The sequence below is a fragment of the Eulemur rufifrons genome, chromosome 16 (assembly GCF_041146395.1).
Source record: "Eulemur rufifrons isolate Redbay chromosome 16, OSU_ERuf_1, whole genome shotgun sequence".
In the NCBI taxonomy this organism is placed as follows: Eukaryota; Metazoa; Chordata; class Mammalia; order Primates; family Lemuridae; genus Eulemur; species Eulemur rufifrons.
Window position 1 is genome coordinate 97,078,095 of NC_090998.1, and position 23,485 is coordinate 97,101,579.

At 39.0% G+C, this 23,485-nt stretch overlaps 1 long non-coding RNA gene across 3 annotated transcripts in view; it reads left to right on the plus strand.

Annotated features, from left to right (window-relative positions):
* The first annotated feature begins 222 nt into the window (after nt 1-222).
* The window catches only part of LOC138397187 (uncharacterized), a 51,015-nt gene continuing 27,752 nt past the window's right edge, over nt 223-23,485 (plus strand). For 2 of the 3 annotated variants that reach the window (XR_011235754.1, XR_011235752.1), the window contains exons 1-2: nt 4,796-4,917; nt 16,337-16,507. This is a non-coding gene — a long non-coding RNA (uncharacterized lncRNA). Of the gene's footprint in view, nt 309-4,795; nt 4,918-16,336; nt 16,508-23,485 lie in introns of those variants that run through there. The other variant, XR_011235753.1, reaches the window with a different exon arrangement.

A 23,485-nucleotide genomic window follows, 5' to 3' on the forward strand; every position in this document is an offset into this window, starting at 1 on the left:
GCGGCTTCAAGGTGGGGGTGGCGCCGCCTGCCGGCCGGCCCATCCCGAGGCGGGGCCGGGGGCGGGGGCCTGGCTGGGGCGGGGCCTGGCTGGGGAGGGCCCAGGGGCGGGGCCGGCATGGCAGCCGCGGCGGTTGCGCGATGAAGCCCCGCCCCCCGCCGCTCTCTGAGCGCGGGACGCCGCTGGCTGCGCGAGTCTGGGCGGGGCGGAGGGAGCCGGGAGCACAGCTGCGGGCGTGAGGGCGGCAGGAGCCGCGGAGCCGGCCTAGAGCTGTGCTGCCGGAGCAGGCGGCCGAGACAAAGGCGACAGTGAGTGCAGCGCCGGCCCCGCGCCTCGCCCTCTCGGGCCCTTAGGCAGCGGCCTGAGGCCCCGAACCCCGGTCCCCGAGGGCTCCGCGGTGAGTGCGGCCCGGCCCTGCCAGCCGCGCGCTGCGGGCTGCGGGCTGCGGGCTGAGCCTGCGGCTCCGTTTCCAGGTTCGGGCGAGGTCTCTTCCCCGAGGACCCGCCCTTTGGGCTTCGTCCCTTCCCTCTGAGGAAGGGACCCGAGCTCAGCTCGGAATTCAGGCAGGCGGGCGACCGAGACGCCGACCGCCCGCCGCGGTAAAGCGGAAACGCAGACCCCTCCCCCCACTTGGCGGGTCTGGCGGTCGCCAGGGTGGCGCGAGGGGCGGGCGGGGACGGCCCGGGGTCTCCAGGTGAGGGTTGGCGGGGCGGGGACCCGGGCTCCGGAGCCCCGACTGTCGCCCGAGGCGCTCGGCGCGTCCCGCCCGCGGTCCCGCAGCGGTGCTCGCTGGGCTCGGAGCCAAAGTCCTGGCCGCCTCCTCGGAGGAGGAGCGCGGGCGACTCTCACAGGTGGTTTCACCGGCTGTGGCTGCTGGTTGTGATTTGGGTCCCGGGTGTGGTCGGTAGCGGCTCGCTGATGCCGCTTTAATGGCTGAAAAAGCGCCCCAATCCACTGACTTAATGTGCGCAAGAAACAGTGTTGAGATTCCTTATTACCTTGCAATTATTTTAAATGATAAGGCTTCATAGAGGAATTCGGTGGTGGTGTGCAGTTTGCAAATTTAAACATTAAAGGGCTTGGAATACAGTAGATACTCATTAAAATATTTGTTGAATGAATCTGGAAACATCAGACCAAGCTGGTCTCACATCTAGTAAAATTTAGGCACATAAACTTTTGACTAAGATTAAGGGAAAAACGTTGGCAAAAAACATGTAGTTTTGTTTATATGCTTGGTTTTGATTTTTACCCAATCTGTGCCTACTTTGGAACCATCAGTTGTTACTCTCAGTACTACTAACATCGAAAATAAGTTTGAAATGTGAATTTTTTATTTTGAGGAAAGTTGGTATACATAATCTATTTCTTAAAAGCAGGCTTTATTTCTCATTTTCTTTAAAAATAATGAGAACATAAAGAGGCGCTGGGATTGTATTTTGAGACCCAGCTTTATTTTTCATTGTGAATAAAGTTGTTTATGTGCTTTTGAGGGACTGCTATGGTCTTGAGTTTCTTTTCCAAAAAGGGAGAACTGTAAATTGAAGCAGGAAAAAAACCTAATGTTGCACTAATACAATTAAACATTACCATTTACTCAACAGATATTCATTAAACATCTATCATGTGCTGAGATCTGTGTTGAGTGGTGTTTCTGGGGACGAACAAAACTCACAATAATCCTTTTTTAAAATGAGCATAAAGTTCTTTCTTATAATCGATGTTGCAAGTGGAGACTGTCTTCAACCCCTAGTGCCTGCTTTAGGTTGGGAAAGGTGGCAGGTGAACTGCCAGAACTGTAAATTCATAACAGTCTATTTAAAAGTTAATAAGTAACTTAAGAGGGCTAAGATTATTGGGTTCCACTTTCATATTGTCAGTTTAGTAAAATCTATCTACATTTTAAAAAGAAAGGAGGAAGAGATTTAACAGACTGGTGTTTTTATTATCTCTCTCTTACAAGAAGATTTTAGTACAGTGTATTTATTGAAAGGTCATGGACTTCTGGTTCTCTGTTCTGTAAATAATCTTTGCAACAACAATATTTTCTATTTTTAAAAATCACTGATGGTAAACATTGGATTCCTTTTCCATAAGAAACGTTTTTAAGTAAAGCACCATTTCAGGAATTTATTTTGTCCTTTTCTTTACTATTTACAAACAAATACAGTATTAACTTGATAGTGCTGAAATTGGAAGGTTTTTTAGTAATAATTTGTGGTTCCATATATGAACTTTACCTGTAGTTTTACAACTGATAAAAGTGCTTATTAAAAAAAGATGAAATTTTTAGTATTGCATTTATTGTAAGGTTGCATTGCCTATTTTTATCTTATTTATGTATGTTTAAAAACAATATTTGGCCTCTTCAGAAGTCTGAGTTAATGTACTCCAAAGCCAATCTTGATCTTTACAAAATAATGTAGATTACTAATTTTTTTGCAGTTAGCTTTTGAATTTTGGTGGACCCTTTTGACTTGTCAATGCTTATATTAGTTTATACATTTTTGAAAATAATGTATACATTCAAATAGAAGTTTTAGATTTTAGACTTACTGGCTATTAGCTTTTTATGATTGTTGTTCCTAGGAATAATAAGGGAAGGAATCCCTCAAATTTTAGTGGTAGAGAGTTGTGATAGTTTTTCTTTAAATGTGTATTTCTTGGAGGAAGAAATGTGTATTTCTTGACAATTTACCACTATCAGTCTGGTGTTGACAAGAAATCTAATAGCGATGATAAAGAACAATGTAAGCAGGCTGTGATATGCTAAATAAAAAGTGCCTGGCATTTTTTTTGGATAAGCACATCATCAGATTTCTTGACAATCAACAGCATGGAGACATGTTAAAATAATTTTTTCTAAGAAATCAGGATTCATAATGCATATTTTTTGTACTTTAGAAAACACTGTAAATGTTTTTAAAGTATTATTCCTGTGTTGGAGTAGTTCATAATGTTTTGAGGCTGAGTAAATTCCAGGATTATCCTATTTTGTAATTGTTGGAATATTTGAAATGTTGGTGTTTTCTTCATCGAGGTAGATGTGTCTGCTGGTGGGGGGTGGTTCATTTTTTTGTAAGACCCTTCAGAGTGATCTAGAAGGAATTTCTTTTCTCTCAGATGTAATTAATCAAGTGATTAAGAATGATGCTAACAAGGCATTTGCAGCTGTGCCCATGTTTGCCTGTGTAGATTGTGAGAGTTTATCAATTAGCATTTGTAGAAAACACTTTTAAATTTTAAAATTTTTATTTAAATGCTATATAACAGATTTCTCACGTTTATTGTCTAGTATAGGTTGCTATTATGTTTTTAATTCCCAGTTGTCTTTTTAAAAAACATGAAAATGTTTAGGTTTCTCATCTGTTTTAGGAAGAATCTGGGATTTTTTTAAGGTTTTATAAGATTTTTCACTCACAATGAAACATGCTTATTGGTTTTGATTTATTGTAGTGTTTTGTTTTTTTTTTTTATTTCAGAGACAGGGTCTCACTCTGTCACCCATGCTGGAGTGCAGTGGCATGACTGTCACTCACTGAAACCTCAGACACCTGGGCTCAAGCAATGCTCCTACCTCAGCCTCCCGAGTAGCTGGGATTATAAGCTTGCACTGCTATGCCCGGCTAATTTTCAAATTTTTTGTAGACACAAGGTGTTGCTATGTTGCCGAGGCTGGTCTGGAACTCCTAGCCTCTGCGTCCCAAACTGCTGGAATTATAGGTACTAGCCACCCCACCTGGCCTGTTTTAGTGTTTTCTTATCTCAGTTTTTATGAAACAAATATTTTAACATTTTATTGAATGTTAAATGTTAGTAATGTGTCAGAATGGGGCATTGTAGGTTCCCTGTGTATTCTTGAGAGGACCTGAGTAAAACATGTGCTTATCCTTAATGCTTGCTTGCTAGTTAGGTGATAGCATTTTTTCTGATTTTTTTTATACTTCCTGGAAAAACTTGGAATTTAGCATATTAAATATTGACTTGCTGCCTCAGTTCAAAGCTTAAGTATGCTTGAATCTTTCTGTAATACTACCAAATTATGAATGGACTAGAATTTCATTGAGACTGCTCTGTGACTGCATCCAGATGGGGTTTCTGAATTGAAATGCCAGACATACTTGGTAATAAATTGTCTTTATTGTCTTTATCTTGACACTATAAAATACCTGTAAATGTATTTCAGTCAAAATTATGGTAACACATACTCACTCCTTTTCCTAGAATGCGTTAGATAAGTCCGGATTAAATAGAGGTGACTTTGAAAATGACTAAATGGTGAGCCCTGATACTTCTGTTTTGTTGCTTGCCTGCTTAGAAACTCATGCTAAGATTTCTTATGACATCTTCCATGATCAAATTTTGTACTTGTACTCAAACCTAAAACGACTTTTGTTTTATTTGACTTAATAATTTGCTTTCACTTTTTGCTTAGTAAAGCAAAAATGAATTTTTACTATATCTAGCATTGTGTATATTTTATACCTTACATGTAGTGGGAATTTATGGGTATCTGTGGAACTAGTATGTTCAGTGGATGGGACTTGGTAAGGTTAAGCAGAAAACAGTTCTCACTGTGCCTTCAGACCCTCCATAGATTCAGTCTCTACCTCTGCATGAGCTCTTAGTAAGATCAGATAGCTTTTCCAGTAACTTTCAGGTAATAAAAACTCTTGTGGTTACTTGTCATTCATAATCTTATTTTAGTCATTAGAAGGTGCAGTTCAGTATAATCAGTGTTGAGACTCTCACACAGTTCTGAACTCTTCTTTGGTTCCCACTGTTTCAGACCTAGAAGCCTGCTTTGGAGGAAGATTCCTACTTGATTTCTCATTTTACTTTGCCAGATTCACTTCAGTATGACGTCCTCACCTGCTCAGGGTCCAGCTCCGTGTGGAAAAGGGATCGAGGGGAAAGGTATGGTTTATTTTAGGTCATCTGATGGTGATCTGGCATTTTTGCCTTCTGGGTTGGACAGGTTGTTCAAAGCTGATGCCCTAGGACTGCTGGAAATAGTTTTCTTGAGAGTTCTATGTCTGGGACCCCCAGCTACAATTCCTGTGATATAATTCTCTATCTTTAATTTTGCTTCCCAGCTTTTCTCATCTGCGGGCCCACTTTGCCCAGGGTGACGTTTTGCTTTAGTGTTTAAGGTAGTTCTATAACATTTTAACCAGAACTGCCCATACTTTACTAAGGATATTTCATTTGGCATAATTCCACTGGGGCCTCCGCATCCTCTATTTCCAACTTCTGTCAGATACAGTAGACCCTCCGTGTCTGTGGGTTCCACATGTGAGGATTCAACCAACTGTGGATCAAAAACACTGAACCCTGTCTCTAAAAAAAAGACAAATTTAAAAACTACAGCATAACAGCTACTTAGATGGCATTTACATATAAGTAATCTAGAGATGCTTTAAAGTCTATGGATATGTATAGGTTATATGCAAACACCTACCCATTTTATATCTGGTACTTGAGCATCTGGGGATTTTGGTATGGTGGGGTTCCGTGAACCAAACCCCCGTGGGACAACTGTAACCCCCCCGTGACAGTACTTCTGTCTGTTTGGGACCTGCAGTCCATTGCTTCTGCCACCTCTGTACTGTCCCCCTTCCTGCGCATCCTTACTTGAATATTTTCCCTGCCTTGAAGCCATGGTCCACTATTATAATCTCTCCCTTTCATGCGCCCTCAGTTCCATGTAGGGCGCTCCTCCATTGCACTCCCCTGGCCAGCCCTCCACCCCACACCGTTTACATGCAGTTCTCCATCTAGTTCAGCCTGCGCCTGGGCAGTTGACAATGCTCTGAGGAAAACACAGCCATGCTGACCCGGGTCTCCCGTTCAGTGCCTGACCGCTGACCTCAGGCAGGCCCTTTGTGTTGCTGACAGTGGTGTAATCCCAGTACATTTCCCTGGTTGAATCACTTTAGCATTCCCCTAAATGACTATTTTCACCTCTCTCCTCAAACCTCTAACCTTTTCTAAATTTTCATCTGATAACGTGTTTCCTGTGTGTGAAAAATGAAAGCGATCAGAAAGCGTTTCCATGTCCCTCAGGTCTCTGCCCATGCTCTTTGCATTTCCTGCTGTTCTTCACCCCGGTCTGCACGGCTGCCCTGGGTTCTCTCCCTTCCTCCTGTCAAGGACACTGCGTTGCTTCCATGTCCATCCCCTTGTGCATGCCAGTGACATGCGTCAGTGTCCTATTTTTACCAGATCATTCCTGTCAGCATATAGATATATATGCAGCATGTAGATACTGATATCTCCCATCTTTAAAAAACATTGTTCAACACCACATCTTTCTTTAGTTACTACTCTCCAGAAAAGTTGATATTTGTGGTCTTCAGTACTCCCTCTCTCACTTGGATCCACTACAGTGAGGTTTTTTTTTTTTTTTTCTCTTCCATTCTACTATAGCAGCTCTTTTTTGATGTTACTAGTGACCTCTTTGGTGAATTCTAATGTCAGTGAATATAGCAGCAGTCACAGCCTTTGATGTGGTTGATAATGTTCTCTTCTTTGAAACCTTCTTCCCTTTGCTTCTGGGATATTACTGCTTATTTTCAGTTTCTTTTGCTGGCTCCTTTTCATCACTCCAACTTCTAAAAAATGAGGCAGTGTTCCAGGGATATACGTTTAGACCTTTTCTGTATTTATATTTAGTCCCTTGTGATCTCATCTCATTTAGCTAGAATTATATATTTCTAACTAAAAATTTTGTCTTTAGTCTGAATTTCTTTCCTAATCTCCAGACTTGTATGTTCATGTGCGTACTCAACATTTTCAGCTAGATGTCTAATTTAACTAGACATCTAGATCCCAAATTTAACATCACAACTGAACAACTCGTCACCTCCTTCTTCTCTCCCACCCCCTCCAATAATTGTTTCCATTCCATTCTTCCTCATCTTTTAAATGTCCACTCCCTCTTTCAGTTTCTCTGGCCCCAGACCTCATAGACATCTTGATACTCCCTTCTGATACTCCCACATCTAATTCAAATAATTATCACGAAAGTACATTCTTTATATACTTTAAATGCTGCCTTAACTATAAATGGAACCACAATTTGCTGCCACCCCTGTAAGCAACTATAACCTCTTGCTTGTGTTATTTTCATAGTCACTAGTCTCCCCACTGCTTCTGCACTTTTCTATTCTCAACCCAGCAACCAGGGTGATCCTTTTAACATGAAAGTCTGGTTATTTCACTCCTGTGTTCAAACCATTCAGTGGCTTTCTATATCCTTGAGAGTAAAAGCCAGAATATTTACTGTGTGAATAAGAGCCTCTGTTGATCTGTACCTCCTACCTCTCTGGTTTTGTGTCCTACACAATCAGGTTTCTCCTTGGCTTCCTCTACTCTGGCCCCCAGGCATCCTCCAGGTTTCTTGAACCTGCCAAGCACAGTCTTGCTTTCGTGCCCTCAGGGATAGAGCATTGTTTTATTCACTGCAGAGTCCCCAGGACCCTGGCTGGCTCATGATGGGCACTCACAGTTCCTGAATGAATGGCTGCTTGTCTTGTTACTCCTGATTCTGGTTACAGCCTATGTGCATGTTTCTATAATGAAAGTATTTGAACTTCACCTAAAACCGTATAGTCCTGTAAGAATTAAGTAGAAACAAATTTAGATACAAGAATATAAAGTAAGTTTCAAGTCAGTTTTTGTGTATGGGAAGTGAAAATACACAGTGAAATGGTAAGGAACAGAGGAGGTAGGAAAGGAATGAAGAAAGCTAAGGCAAATGAAATAAAGAAGAGGAAAACCTGGTTTGGAAATAGGGTGACAACATGTAAAAAATTTATTCTGGGCTTGTCCCATATTTCTTTTCAGTTACATTTCTTGAGTTCTGAGTGTTGGTGATTTTCATGGACTAGACACTTCAAGTTGGACTATATTATACCCTTTTTATCAAGGATGTAGGCTCAGGTGAGATCAGGAGCCAAAACTTCATTGTTCTTCTGTGTTTTGCTCAACTCTTTTTGTTAAAGAAAAGGAGAAATTACTGAGAAAGCCTAATGGTATTCTTAGCAGTTTTTATTATTATTTTTTTTTTTGTAGAAACCTCTAATGGAAGTCTCATAGTTTTAGGGAGGGATTTTCAGTGTACAAAAATGTATTGGTATGCCTGTCCTCTTGGTACTGTGCCGCCTATTTAGTCCCCCCTTAAAAAAGGAGAGGAATATAAGTACATTTATTGTTTTGCACGGTAAACTAGCAGCTAGCTACAATAATCACAAGTTTATTGAGTAGTATTAAATGCATATGCTTATTTGGGCTCTTAAAGGAAAAAAAAGAAAAAGAAAAATGCTTGTACAGACTTAAATGCATAGTCTAAAAATGCAGTTTAACTGATATTTAGTTGGGAAATGAGAGTGCAAGGGGAATTAATGATATGCAGATTTTTAGTATTTCATTCTGCTGAGACAAGATTTTTTTTCTTTTAACCTTTTTCCCTGAGCTGTAGGTCTCATTTCCTGTTGGTTGATTAAAAAAAAAAAATCTTTTAGATAAATTGTTGAAATGACTAGCTTGGTAGTTCCTGAATGAATAAATAATTTTATGTGCAAGTATAAATTCTCCTCAAACCAGTCTACACAGCTTCCTTTTTTTGTGTAATATGCAAAAATTTGTCTTTATTGACTTGTGGGACTTTTATGTGGCCATAATGTGGACCTGGTTTTCATGGCTATAGGGAGTGTGGGTGTGTATGTGTGTGTATATTTCTTTGCAGTTTTTGTAATATGAACATGTAATTTAGACTGATATGCTGATATTTTACTTTAACTCCTAAGCACTAATTTGAACAAAAATCAGATTTGGTATTATATTTTTCTTTCATGTTAAAATAAACATGACCTTTATAATTCTTAAAAAGTCTATTTACATACCAAATAAAATGATTTTGGATGATACACTAGAAGTGTTTGCCTATGGTTTTGAAATGGTCCTAGCCTGAACAACATAGTGAATCTATTTTATAGACTAATTAGGTCATCTTCATTAGAATTCCACATTGACGTACTTGAATTCATATGTTAGCATTTCACGTACGAAGTAACCATCTTGGGTTAATAAGATCCTTATTTCTGAGCTGGTGTGTAGTCCTACCACTAAGTTTATTTCAGCTATCGTCACAGTTTTTTTGGTGTTTTTTTTTTTTTTAAAGAGACATGGTTTTGCTCTGTTGCCCAGGCTGGAGTGTAGTAGTGTGATCATAACTCCTGGGATTGTTGTAGCTAGCTGCTAGTTTACCATGCAAAACAATAAATGTACTTATATTCCTCTCCTTTTTTAAGGGGGGTTAAATAGGCGGCACAGTACCAAGAAGACAGGCATACCAATACATTTTTGTACACTGAAAATCCCTCCCTAAATCTAGGAGACTTCTATTGGAGGTTTTTACATTGGCAATCTCCTGCCATTGCTTCTTGAGTAGCTGGGACTACAGGCGTGTACCACCGTGCCCAGCTGAGCAGAATTTTTTTTTAGAGATGGGATCTTGCTGTGTTGCCCAGGCTGGTCTTGAATTCCTGGGCTCAGGAGATCTTCCTGCCTCTGACGACCTCTCAGACAATCTCACCTTTGCTCATTAGGCTCTATGCAAGTTAGTCTGTTCACTTTTTCAAACATGCCATGCTTGGTCTTGCCTTAGGACTTTTACGCTAGTCATTTCCTTTGTCTGAATGGTCTTTCCCAGATCTTGAGCCTGGCCTCTTAACTTTAAGGTCTCAGCTTAAATATCACCTAACTCACCACTCAGTTTAAAATAGCTTCCCCATTACTGTTTTAATTTCTTCATGGCATTTCTCAGTCCTTGAAATTATGTATTTTTATATATATTTCTTAGGAGAGCAGGGACCTCCTTTGTCTTGTTCCCTGCTGTCCACAATGCCCAGAACGCTACCTGGCACCAAACAGGTTGAATGGATGAAACCAGCTACCGGTCTCATCTGTTCTTTGTTATGAATGATTTTAGTGTACTAGTATTTTAAACTGTCAACAGCATATTTCTTCTAACCTAGGGAAGACAGAAACTGGATCAATCAGACAAAAGCCTGGTTTTAGAACAGGGTGGGACAGTTTGGGGACTGCTCTGATCCTCAGCGTGTTCCGTGGAGCCATGGTGTGCTGGAGTTGGGGAGGTGCCTGTGCCTCTCGCTCCGACTCTGCGCTCAGTGCCATCGTCTGGCAGCTTGAAACTGGCCGTGGTGGGACAGTTCCAACATGGGAATGGACAAAAGCTACAAATCAGGGCTCTTTTTTTCAAAAGAGGTTGTGGTTCAATATTTATCAGGAGACCACTGGGTGGGCCCATGTGAAATTGCTGGTGTTTGCTTGACTATTGGCAATTTCTTATGTTTTAATCTAGTAGAGTTACCTGTTTTGGTTTAAAGATAATTTCTTCATAGGAGTTACTGAAATTACCTCAGTACTTTACCTTCTTTCTTTTTCAAAATTATGTTCCCTTCACATTTGATGATTACTTTGAGATTCATTTAATTCATAAAATTAGCTATGTATATGTTTGTATGTTAATTATTTAACTGCATATCTAATAGTTTAGCTTATTCCAAAGCAGGCACAAAAGATCTTCAGATTCCTCTGAGAGTGTTCTTGGTTTCGCTACTGAGCAGTAAATAAGCCTTTTGAAAGGTGTTCCTTTTCTCGTCAAGAAAGCAGATCTGATTCAGTTAGTGATACAGCATTATCTACCCTTTTTTCCCCCCTATGATTTACATAAATATGTCTGAGTTCAGTTTTTTGGGGTTTTTTTTTCTGGCTTTTTTCTTCTTTTGCCCATTATTACTCTTGAAGTGCTTGCTTACATTTTCTGATCATTTACTTCTGCTACTCCATGATTTCTTCTACAAATAAATGTCACTAAATCAATGAAATGATTCTGTCTTGTTTCTCGAGTTTTTTCCTATTATCTTTCCTATGGTTACCTGGACATTCCAGCCCATTTCCAACCCTCCCCCCAGCTCTCCAGTAAAGAGACATGAAATTACAGGCATCATTTTCTTATCTGAGGAAGTTTATTGTTTAAAAATTGAACTTTGTTGGCTCAGGGGAATTTATTGGTATTTCTTGAGCAAGATTTGCTTTATGTTAATTCTGAATAAGTGGATTTGAACTGGTGGTATTGAATTATTATAAAATATGACACCTACGTTTCCTATCCTCTAACTCAAATTGTTCTCTCTCTTATGTACATATGAAAAAAAGTGTTTAATATAGAGCATCAGAAAATACATATAAGGTAAAGAAGAAACCTTTACTCCTACCACTGTAGGATAACCAACCACTGGTAATATTTTGATGAATGTTCTTCCAGATAAATTAGTGAATATATGCTTTTTCACAAAAGTAAGATCTTATTATACATAGTATTCTATAACATTTTACCTTAGCAAATATTATGATCATATAAGCATTGCTTTTTATTACTTCAGTTTGAAAGGGTCTTATTGGAAAGTGAAAATTTTGTCTGACAAGGGCAAAGCTGTCAGCAAAGTTGTGAGTAAAAACAATGGTGTTTATGGAGAGCAGAATGTGGCAGAGTCAACTGGAGACAGGAATTACTTAAGCAGTAATTTTTTTCTCAAGAGCTCTGTCACCATTGTACAATAGCCTGATTGTTTTATACTAGCTAACAAAAACCGTTCCTGACTCTATCTATGTAAAGTAGAATTATTTTAAATAGCCCTATGGTGAAATATGGGCCTGTAAATATGTTCATATTTTTTAGACCACCCAAGTCCGACTGATGTCTTAATATTAAAATACTTCTAGAAGAAAAATATGTTTTTTTGACAGCCTTCATCTATGTGTAGTATGACAGTTTTATTAGATATTGCTGCCCTTGTTATGTAACACAGTGAGGGAGTTCTTAGAAAAAGAAACTTTAGCATGTAAGAATTCTTATGTTAATGTTTGATTTGACTTTTGTTTTATGACTGTGAAAATTCTTGTGGAAGAATTGCTGAGATGTATTGGTGTATTGCATCCTTGGAAATTACCAGTCCCAGTCTTGTCAAGTAGTTGTTTAGGTCTTAAGGTAGCAATTTTTTTTTGAGACAGGTCTGACTCAGTTGCTGGGGCTAGAGTGCCGGTGGAGTCGTCATATCTCACTGCAACCTCCTCTCCTCGGCTCAAGCAATCCTCCTGCCTCAGCCTCCCGAGTAGCTGGGATGACAGGCATGCGCCGCCATGCCTGGCTAATTTTTTCTGTTTTTGGTAGAGATGGGGTCTCACTCTTGCTCAAGCTGGTCTTGAACTCCTGAGCTGAAGGGATCCTCCTACTTCGGCCTCCCAGAGTGCTAGGATTACAGGCACCAGCCACTGTGCTGGGCCTTAAAGTAGCAATTTTTAAAGCCAATCAAAGATCCTTTAAGGGTTTTATAATTTAAATGTTTTTTCCTTTGCCACAGGAAAGGCACCTGTTACCTAGGGTAGAGTAGGCTGTCGATGTTTTGCCTTGTTTTTAGCTATGTCCTTTTCTGTGTTGTATTACTGCTTGCTCGCAAGCTCTTGTAGTCTTTTTCTGTTCAGTGGCCATTTCTCTTACCCCGCAATGCCACATCCCGGACGGTGCGTGTGTTGCAGAAAGCACTTCTCACAGGGTAAAGAAGAATAAAAAGCAGTGTAGTCACTGTGGACTTTTTTACTGAGAAATGATGTATTTCTTGTTTAGAGACTGGCAGTGTAGTCACTAAAAATGTTTTTCATCCACATTCTATGTTTGTGAATGGACATGCAGGTGTCTCTGTTTGTTGGAAGGTAAAGTGAATCTTGAGATAAATTCGAGAAAAGTGTTTAGAATTATTCCATACATTTTGCTGTTTTAAAAAAATGTTATTTTTTTAAAAAGTTTTATTCCACAGTGAGTTTTTAGCGTCCTCTTTTTACATTTATTTTGTTTTTGTAAACTGTTCTAAAGAAGCTTAGAAACTAGTCACACAGTAAGTGGCAGAACTCACATTTGAAGTCCTTTCTGATTTTTGAGAGTCAGTAAGCTTGGGAAGCACTGTAAAGTGGCAGAAAGAATATGGACTTTGGAGGTAGACACACCTCAGTTTGATCCCTAACTCTGGCACATATTTGCTGCATGGCAAGTTCTTACCCTGGGTGATTTTTATTTTCCTTTTCATTTAAGTGAGGGTAATAGGCTTATTGAGATTAAATGAAGTAATACACGTAAAGCACTTGGCTTGTACAAGATGCTAATAAATGTTTCATTTCCTTTCTGCTACACCTTATGGTTTTAAAATATCTTGGGAGCCACTTGGACATTTGACCTCAAAGTGAATTGCAGTCAGGAAACTGGAAATAGACCTAACACAGGTGGACTCGTACTGTAGTGACCTTCTTAATTTCCCTGTCTGAGAAGCAGAGTGGTTCTTATAACTGTTCAAAATATTTGACTTCAAGGCAGGTTTTATTGTTAAAAGCTGAAATGGAACCCATTGGGATGAGTTAATTATTGCTGACCAAAATGGCAAGAAAGTAACTATTTCTACATTTCCTGAGAAAGTGAAGCATTTGTGCTGTATCCATAAGGATGGTAAATTTTAAAGGCTAAGAACTGACCCTTTGGAAAGAAATATATGATGAAAATAGGAGGGGAAAGTGTTCAACCAATAAAAAATTTTTTTTATCAGATTTAAGAGATGCTGATTCAGACATGCGCACAGTGACACAGGTGCTAAATGCAGTGCTGGAGGGAGTACAATCTGTGGAACCTGTTTCAGAAGCACTTTGGCACATGTCACAGAGCGGAACTTAGTACTTCCGAGAGTACATCCTAAGGAAATAACCCATTTTTCTGTTTTGCAGGAGTGAGGGGATAAATTATTTTTTTTATTGTAACAGCCTTATTGAGATTATTCATATAACATAAACACCTTTTTCAAGTACATAAGTCAGTGTTATACAGCCCTTGCCACTATCTAATTTTACAATATTTTCATCACGCCCCCCCCCCCAAAAAAAGAAATTAGCAGTCATTCCCCGTTCTTCCCTCTCCTCAGCCCCTGGCAACCACTAACATATTTTGTCTTTCTAGATTTGCCTCTTTGGACATGTAATATAAATGGAATTATATGCTGTGTGGCCAACTGGCTTTTTTTCATTTAGCATAATGTTTCAAGTTTGATCTGGACAGTGTATATCAGTACATCATTCTCTTTTATGGCTAAATATTATTCCATTGTAGGATATACAACATTTGATTTATCTATTCACTAATGAATAGTGAGTGAGTGAACCCAAACAACTGTGATGAACAATGCTGCTATGAAAATTCATGTACAGGTTTGTGTGGATATGTTTTAATTTATCTTGGATATATACCTAGGAGTGGAATTGCTGGATCATATGGTAATTCTACATTTAACATTTTGAGGAGCTGTTAGACTGTTTTCCAGAGTAGCTGTACAATTTTACATTTCTGTCAGCACAGTAGGTAATATGTGGCCTTTTGTAACTGTCTTCTTTCACTTACTATATTCAAGGTTTATCCATGTTGTATGTGTCAGTACTTTCTTTTCATAGCTTTATAATAAACCTTGAATTCACATAGGATAAGGTTTCTAATCGTATTCTTTTTCAAAGTTATTTTCACTATTCTATCTTTTTGGCATTTCTATGTGATTTTAGAATCAACGTGTCAATTTCTACAAAAAAGTCTGCTGGGATTTTAACTAGAATTGTGCTGACTATTGCTTAAATTGGGGATAATTGACATGTTAACACCATTGACTGCACTGATCTATGAACATAGTATCTCTCTCTATTTGTCTTTGCACATCATTTGATAATTGATTCATAATTCATATTTTTCATATTATAAATGAACTTTTTTTACAGTGTCAGTTTCTGATTGTTCTTTGAACAATTGTTTTATAGAAATAGAGTTCGTTTTTGAGTATTGATCATGTATCCTGCAACGTTCCTAAAATCACGTTAGTTCTGCTAACAGTAGTCTTTTGGTTTTCCCAATTTCATTATAAGATTTAGCATAGCCTCTGAGTTCCTTGTCAGCTTAGAGTTGAAGAATTGCATAAGCTTATGAATTGTGATATCAATACCTTGCAAGGAGTGATGTGCAGCATCCCCAATATTTGTCTTCGTTTTCCTTTTAATGAAATATTAATATTCCTCATAATACGGAACCTTGACATTTCAAGCTACTATTATTTAAGTAGTTGAATTTATAGGCAATTTCAGCAAAGTATTTGATTCTGAGGGAGGAATTGCTGTTTGTTTTCATGGCTGGAATTCTAACCATCTGTTCAAATTACGTATTTTTGAGGGCGAATCAATTGCCTTGCTGATGATTTTGGGGGACAAGGAGAGTATATGGTAAGGATTTTCATGTTTGTGGCTTGAGCAGAACTGTGTGGATCATGGTATGATTTATTGAGATGAGGAAAAATGAGGAAGCAGTGGATTTAACATTATCAGTTCAGCTTGGACAGGTTAGATTTTAGGCCTGTTTGCCTACTGTGTTAAATGCTTACAGGTTTATTTGGGTGCTTGTAAATGAAGAAATATATTTTAGGTTAAAAATAGGCCTGAGGTCCCATAGGTAGTCATTTACAGAGTTAGAACTCAGGTCTTGGGTGCTCTGACTAAGCCCATGTTGTTATTCCCTTATGCTATATTATATCCTCAAGGCAGAAAAACATGCCTGGCTTTGGCAATAATAAAATGTTCCCTGGGAGCTACTAGAAATACGTAGCAGAGTGGAAGCTCAGCTGCCTGTGGAGTCCAGGCAGGTAACCGTGAGCCAGGTTGTAACATGAAAGAGTGGTGTTGTCTTTGGAGAACGGCGAAGTCCATGCCCCACCTAGAGGGTTCACTGTTAATCAGCCCCAGCAGATTATTACCATGTGGGAACATGGGTGCAGTATTGCCAGATTTTCTGATTTTTCAAGAGAGCCAGAAGTGTTGATTTTTCACGTGAAGTCTTCTGATTTATAAATGTAGGTAGCTATCCTTTAACACACTGTGGAGACCAACCTTGCGTGGGTCCAACAAAAATATCTGTCTGCTGAATTCTGCTTACTGGCAATGTTTGGTAGGGTTGTACCTGGTATACTATGGAAGCAACAAAAGATTTATATGATGGGAAAAGGGTGGTAACCACATATAATAAGCACATTACAAGTGTTGAAGTGTAGGTTGCTTAGTTTAAACATGGTGCTTAGTCTGATATTTGAGTTCAGTTTTCATATGGATCAGTTAATTATAGATGGGCGAGGGGGAATTGCTGCCTGCAGCTTTTTGCCTCCTAATTGCATGCTTTCATTTGCAGATAGGGCCAGTTTGGGGTGTGTGGATTTTTGAGTGAAACCTCTTCCCCAGATGAGAAGAAACCTTCAAGGAAGAGCTACTGGCAGTGAGTCTGCAGAGTCATCTGGATGCATAATGTGGAATGTTCTAAGCCCAGACGTAGCTGAATGGGTGGCTCCACTGATGAGGAGTGGTAAGTCTGATTGTCCCCACTGATAATTAAATAACCTCAATCCTTTCCATAAAAATAGGACGACTTCTGCATTCTTAGCATTTACTGATGAACAGTAAGTTAATTTTCATATCACTGGGAAAGACAACAGTGCAGTCTAAGAGAATTCTTTATCCCTACAAAGTATTTAATGTATGATTTCAGAATTTGGCTTTCTTCTTCCAGTTAGGCACATCTCTTCCTTTGCTTATGTATTTTTCTTTTTTATTTCTTCTTCATTCCAAGGCCGGAAATATTCTTGAAATATGCAGCCAACACTGAAGTGATGGTCATGATGGTTACCGGTATCCATGGTAATCTTAGTTGTAGTGGATCTCATTCCCTCTGGAAGTGACTGTTCTAGTAATGGATATGAGAGACAGTTTTGGCTGATGGGAGATAAAAGAGAACTCTGCAAGAGGCTTCTGGGGAAGGTCTTCTTGCATTTGAGAAAAGGAAGAAAAAAGATGGTCCCTCTTCTCTCCAGGGCTGGTTTTAGCTGGATGTGACATCTGGGACTGCTGTAGCCATTTTTCTAGTAGCTCGAAGGTGATGCCTCTATGACGGAGGGCAGCACCAACAGGATCGCAGAAAAGTAGAACTGGAGCCCCGTTTACTGTGCCTACAGCCACCCTACCTGAATTGCTTTATTGTTTAAGTAGTTTTGCCTTGAGATTTTCTGTTATTTGCTATAGAAATCATCCACATTCATTTGATTTCTTCCTTTTCTGATTACCAAAGCCCTATCTTTTAGTGTCTCAGGCATTTCTACTTGATTATGTTTTATGCTGTTCAGGAATGTTTGAAGTCAAAGGCTATGTTTATATCCCTATCGTGTCTGACATTAATGCACTCTTCTTAGTGAATTCCTAAGTACATATTTGTTGAACTGAGTTATTTGAATGGTGGAGTATTTGAAAAACCAGTCCATGTAATTGAATAGAGATTTTCTTCTAATTCACATCCTTCTCTTTAACCACACTACTTCCCTCTAGGATTATTAGTGAAGTTTGACTTTTTATTTAAGAGGACTAGTGTGTAATATATGTTCAGGTGGTTAGTTCTACTCTAAAACATATTGCTTGGATTTTGCCTTTTGTTTTTGTGCAACTTTACCATCAGAACCAGAATACTCGTACATGTTTGAGTATTGGCTTTCAGTCTAATAAATGCTATTTTGTTTTCTTCTCCATTATAAATCTGAGAATAAACTTTGTGTTTTCTGTGCTAATTGTAAGACTGAGGGATGTGAGCAGTAGGAAACATAGTTCAGGAATGATTTGTATTTGGCTTTGGAGTGCGCATTCACAATAAGATTCCCTAAAGTGTGCATCCCCCACTGTGTTCCTAGGACCCTGTGTTTTGGGCGGGGCAAGAGAAGAGGTGTGGTGGTGAGTATGGTAAGAGGGGTCTTGAGCCATAGGATGGATTATCTAGTTGCTTATATTTTAAGGCTGTAGGAAACAAACCACTTTTTTTTTATTTGCTTTCTTTCTTTCTTTTTTGCCACAGTCAAGATATTCCTGTACTCTTCTATCTTTTAAGTTGTTATTATAATCTCAAAAAGGTATGGGGTAAGGAGCTCTTTTTCTTCTTGAAAATCTATGGTGTTGCTTTCAGTTATGTTAACAAGAACAATCATGAACTTGTGGTTTTGATTTTACCAGGTAATCTAGTAGTACATTTTGAATCCTTCAAAAAGTGATTTACATTAAGGGAAAATTTTAATTTTTTTTTCTTGATAGGTTGTGATGAAAATCTGGGAGAGTAATTTTTAAGAAGATAGGGAAAGTTATATTATGTGCTTTACCCAGAATGAATCTTAGGACATTTGCTAGGAATGCTGGGATGAAGGCACTTTTTTTTCTGAATTTCAACCTGAAAACATAGTCATTGAACTCCTGGCAGTTATCTTCTGACCATCAAAGGAAAGCTAGTTGAATAAGAAGTCAACACTGAAGGAACAGAGTGGAGAAAAACCATGCCCTGGTCACCTCAGTTGAGCTGCTAGCTTAAGCCTTCCGTGAAGGTGCTATGCCTTTACACTTTCAGTTATACGAGTCAGTAACACCTTGTTTAATCCAATTTGCTTTGGATTTTTCTCTTACATGTATGTGAAAATGTCCTGGTACATCCTTCTCATCACTCATTCCATACCTTTATAATAAGAGCTCAAGGTAACTCACTAAATCTTGAATTGTGAATTAGGCAAGTAAGCCTCTAATACAGTTATGCGGGGTAGCAGATAATGCAATCTACTCACTGATTTTTTTTTCAGTACCAAATACAAGGACTAAGGTGGTAAACAAATATGTAGTCCACGCCATTGCAAATGGAGTTTGTTGTTAATTCGATGAGACTGACGTTATGTGAACAGTCTTACCATGAATGTATTCTTATCAATGGAAGTTAGGGTTCTAGAAAAAAGGAGCATGTGTTCATCTACAGTGATTGGCCCTTTGGCAGGGACTCCTGCTGAACCCTTGGCACCTCTAGAACTGTAAAATAAACAACTATGGGCAACTTGGAATCTGGCTGACTTAAAAAAATAAATACAATAAGTCAGTATTAATTATTTTTTCATAAGAAGAGTTTATAAAGGTGCAGGACCACAATCACTTATTCAAAATCTTGGGGCCCACATGTGTTTTTAAATTGCAGAACTTTTTATATTTTAGAAAGTTTAATTTGGTAGACATCCCTCATTATCTGTGAGAAATTGGTTCCAGGACCACAGATGCTCAAGTTCCTTATATAAAATAGCATTGTAATTACATATACCTTACACACATCCTCCCATATACTTTAAATCATTACTTCTAATACCCATTATGATGCCTGTATATCACTTTATTCATGTGACAAATTCAAGGTTTCCTTTTTGGAACTTTGTGGAATTTTCTTCCCCGAGATGTTTTCTATCCATGCTTGGTTGAATCCCTGGATGCAGAATCCCTGGATCCTGAGGGTGGACTGTACATACTGTGTATTTAATGTGACTTCTCTGCTGTGGTTTGGATGTGATTCGTCCCTGCCAAAACAATCAGTGAGGCAGTGTTGGGAGGTGGGGCCTGGTGGCAGGTGTTTGGTCAGGGAGGTGGATCCCTCCTGAGGAGACTAATGCTCTCCCCAGAGAGCACGTTCTCTCCCTTGTGGGAATGGATCAGTTCCCCGAGAGTGGGTGCTGTAAAGTGAGGGTCCTCTCCTGTTTGGTGTCCCTTCACACATGCCTGCTTGCCTTTCCATTTCTCCACCATGTGCTAGTGCAGCTGAGGCCTTTACCGGCAGCCGAGCTGATGCCGTGCCATGCTTTTGGTCTTTATAGCCACCGGAATTATGGGCCAAATAAACTTCTTTTATTTATAAATTCCCCAGCCTCAAATATTCTGTTATAACAACACGAACAGGTAAGACAATCTTTTTTTTTTTAAGGAATGGACAGGTGGTTTTTTTTTTTTTTTTTCCTAATACAGATAATAATATCTTAACATTAGTTGAACTACTAAATAAATGCCAGGCTCTGTGTAAAGTACTTTTCTGTATTATCTTAACTTACCTGTTTAATAAATTGTATTCATTTATATACTTGAGAAAATTTAGAGAGGTTAAGTGACTTTATCAAGGTTTATTCAGCTAGGAGATAGGAGAATTGAGGTTGTAACCTAGAGTGTTTGGCTCTGAGGTCTGTGCCCTTAACCGCTGTTCAGACTGTGGATTGTGCTGTGCTGCTCAGGGCCAGTGCGGAAGGCGTCATGTCTTGCCCACTGGGTTACTGTTCTTTTCAGCAGGGCCTTTCTTGAGTACATGGTGAGAGAGGAAGGGAAGGGGGAAGAAGGGACTGTCTTGAAATCTTACTGTACAGGGAAAAAGAAAATTTTTAAAATGTACTTTTAACCCATCACATATCACAGCTACATGATGGGCTAAAAAAATTGAAACATATCTCTGATGCCACATTTTCTTTTTTTTTTTTTTTTTTGAGACAGAGTCTCGCTTTGTTGCCCGGGCTAGAGTGAGTGCCGTGGCGTCAGTCTAGCTCACAGCAACCTCAAACTCCTGGGCTTAAGCGATCCTACTGCCTCAGCCTCCCGAGTAGCTGGGACTACAGGCATGCACCACCATGCCCGGCTAATTTTTTTGTATATATATATTTTAGTTGTCCATATAATTTCTTTCTATTTTTAGTAGAGATGGGGTCTCACTCTTGCTCAGGCTGGTCTCGAACTCCTGACCTCGAGCGATCCACCCACCTCGGCCTCCCAGAGTGCTAGGATTACAGGCGTGAGCCACCGCGCCCGGCCTGATGCCACATTTTCTAAAATAAAATTCTATCAGTGTTGTCTGTCAGAAACACAGGAAGGGTAATCACAGCCCAGTGTCCACTCCCAGGTTCATTCTGGGCACATCCGTGAGTATTTTCTGAAACTTGATTCCTGGGATTGGGATTCTAGTGGTAAGGATAATGGCACGTTAGTTTTTTAAACTTTAATTATGAAGTTCTGGTCTGTAATCCTAGGACTATTCACTGAATTCATGAAATCTTTAGAATTATAATATTTTTTAAGTCTGCCCATTTGAGCAGAAAATATTTGTTATTTTCTTCATTTTTATTTCTTTAATTGGTATTGAGATTTAACATTTTTGATGTTTTTTTTTTTTTTTTTTACCTGTTTTCATTTTTCCTTCAGGATTTTAAAAGATTTTAAGTGCTCTTCACAAATCTATTATTCTTTTGGAAGAGAGATGTAGAAAATTAAAAGGAATGGACTCTGGAGCCAGATTGTTTATTGTATTGGCTAGAACTTCTAGAACATTGTGATTATAAGGAGCATCTTGTCTTGTTCAATAATTAATGCTTCTGATGTTCCACTAAATGCTTACATTTTTGGAATGTTTATAATATTTTGACATAGAGCATTTTTTTCTTTTTTAAGATGCACCTATGTCCTAGGAACGATTAAGGATTATGTCTGCCTTTGAGTGTACTTTATAAATGTGAAAGAGATCGGTTTGCTGATTAAGACTTTTTAAAACCAGAAGTATATGTTGAATATTGTCAATTCAATTTTGACAGCTGTATAGGACAGATTTTAAAGTGTGTATAAAATGATCTTAAAAAGTGTTTAATTGTCACTGTGTTGCAGTTGCTACAAACTAAAAATAAAGTTACTTTTATCTAGTTAAACTGCACTGTAGTTAATCTCTGGTCGTCTACAAATATTTAGCTTCTATGGTAGTTTCAAGAATATAGTGCTTATTTTATTTTTGTGCTTTTAAAAATATAGTTTTATAATATATTGACTTATATTTAATTTATATATGTTTTATTACAATATCTATGTGGTCCTAATATGTAGGAGCTCAGTGAATATTTGTTGAATAATTTTTGTAATTATCTGATTAGTGAGTTATCTTGATAGCTTATTTTTTTACTGGTGATAGGAAAAGAATATAGGAATTTTAGAGATGGAAAAAACTCAGAAACTATTTATGCAGTATTAACAGTTTTAGTTTCCTGGTTTCATGGTCATATGGCTGACTTCTGATCCTGATTTCCCATTCTGACTTCATGGCATCTTGCTATGCGTACCAGTCTACTAGAAGTAATCTGTTGGGTTTAGGTATTGAGCCCTCCACCCCCCACAGAGGCAAAAGGAATAATCTGTTCACCAAATGTGAGAGAATGTACACATTGTAGAAATTGAAATTTTTTAAAACCCAGAAATACAATGGGATATTTTTTCACACATCAGCCTTAATGGTTCTGAGTTTCTCCCTTTCTAAATGTTAATATCTATAAAGAAGGAGTTTGGGAAACTTTCAGGGAATAGAATGATTGGTATTAGCTCTTCAGTTTTGGGAATTTGATCCAATGTGAAAATCTTCATCTATAGCTAGAAAAAAATGTATATAAATATATATATTTTTAAGAGACAAGGTCTTGCTCTGTCATCCAGGCTGGAGTATAGTGGGTACAATCATAACGCACTGTAACTTTGAACTCCTGGGTTCAAGCTATCCCCCAACCTCAGCCTTCCAAGTAGCTAGGACTACAGGCATGCACCACCATTCTCAACTAATTTTTAAATTTTTTTGTGGACATGAGGTCTCACTATTTAGCCCAGGCTGGTCTCGAAGCAGTCTTCCTGTCTTGGCTTCCCAAAGTGCTGGGATTATAGGCATGAGCCACTATGTCTGGCCTATAGATAGAAAATATTTTAAAGTCTGATACTAGTTTAAAGTTTAGGGAGTGGAAACTGATACTAAATTTCCAGTTTTTTAGTTAATGGTCCAGTTTAGAAGTATCTGGAAATAATTGCCATCTAAGGGGATATGCTTATGTAAATAGAGTTGGTGACCTTAATTAATTAGCTGGCCATTGTTAGGGTGAGTGCTTTTCGTACACTAAAGCTCTGCCTGTCACTTCTACAAGCCTTTTTGGGGCAACACATGGTAGCTCACACCTGTAATCTTAGCACTTTGGGAGGCGGAGGCGGGAAGATCTCTTGAGCCCAGGAGTTTGAGAACAGCCTGGACAACAGCAAGACCCTGTTTCTTTAAAAAAAAAAAAAAAAAATTAGCTGGGATCATGGTGCATGTCTATAGTCCCAGCTGAGCTAAGAGGATTGCTTGAACCCAGGAGTTTGAGACTGCAGTGAGCTATGATTGTGCCACTGCAGTCCAGCCTGGGCAATAGAACAAGACCCTGTCTCTTAAAAAAAGAAAAGCCTTTAGTTTTTTTTCCTTGTGAGACAGAGTCTCACTCTGTTGCTCGGGCTAGAGTGCCGTGATGTCAGCCTCGCTCACAGCAACCTCAGACTCCTGGGCTCAAGCAATCCTTCTGCCTCAGCAGAGGGTCTCAAAATGCATTTTGAGAAACAGCCCTGCGTGTCCAACTGCAGAACAGTGGTGCCTGACACAGGGTGAGGGAAGCCACTGCACACAGTGCAGGCCGCGTCT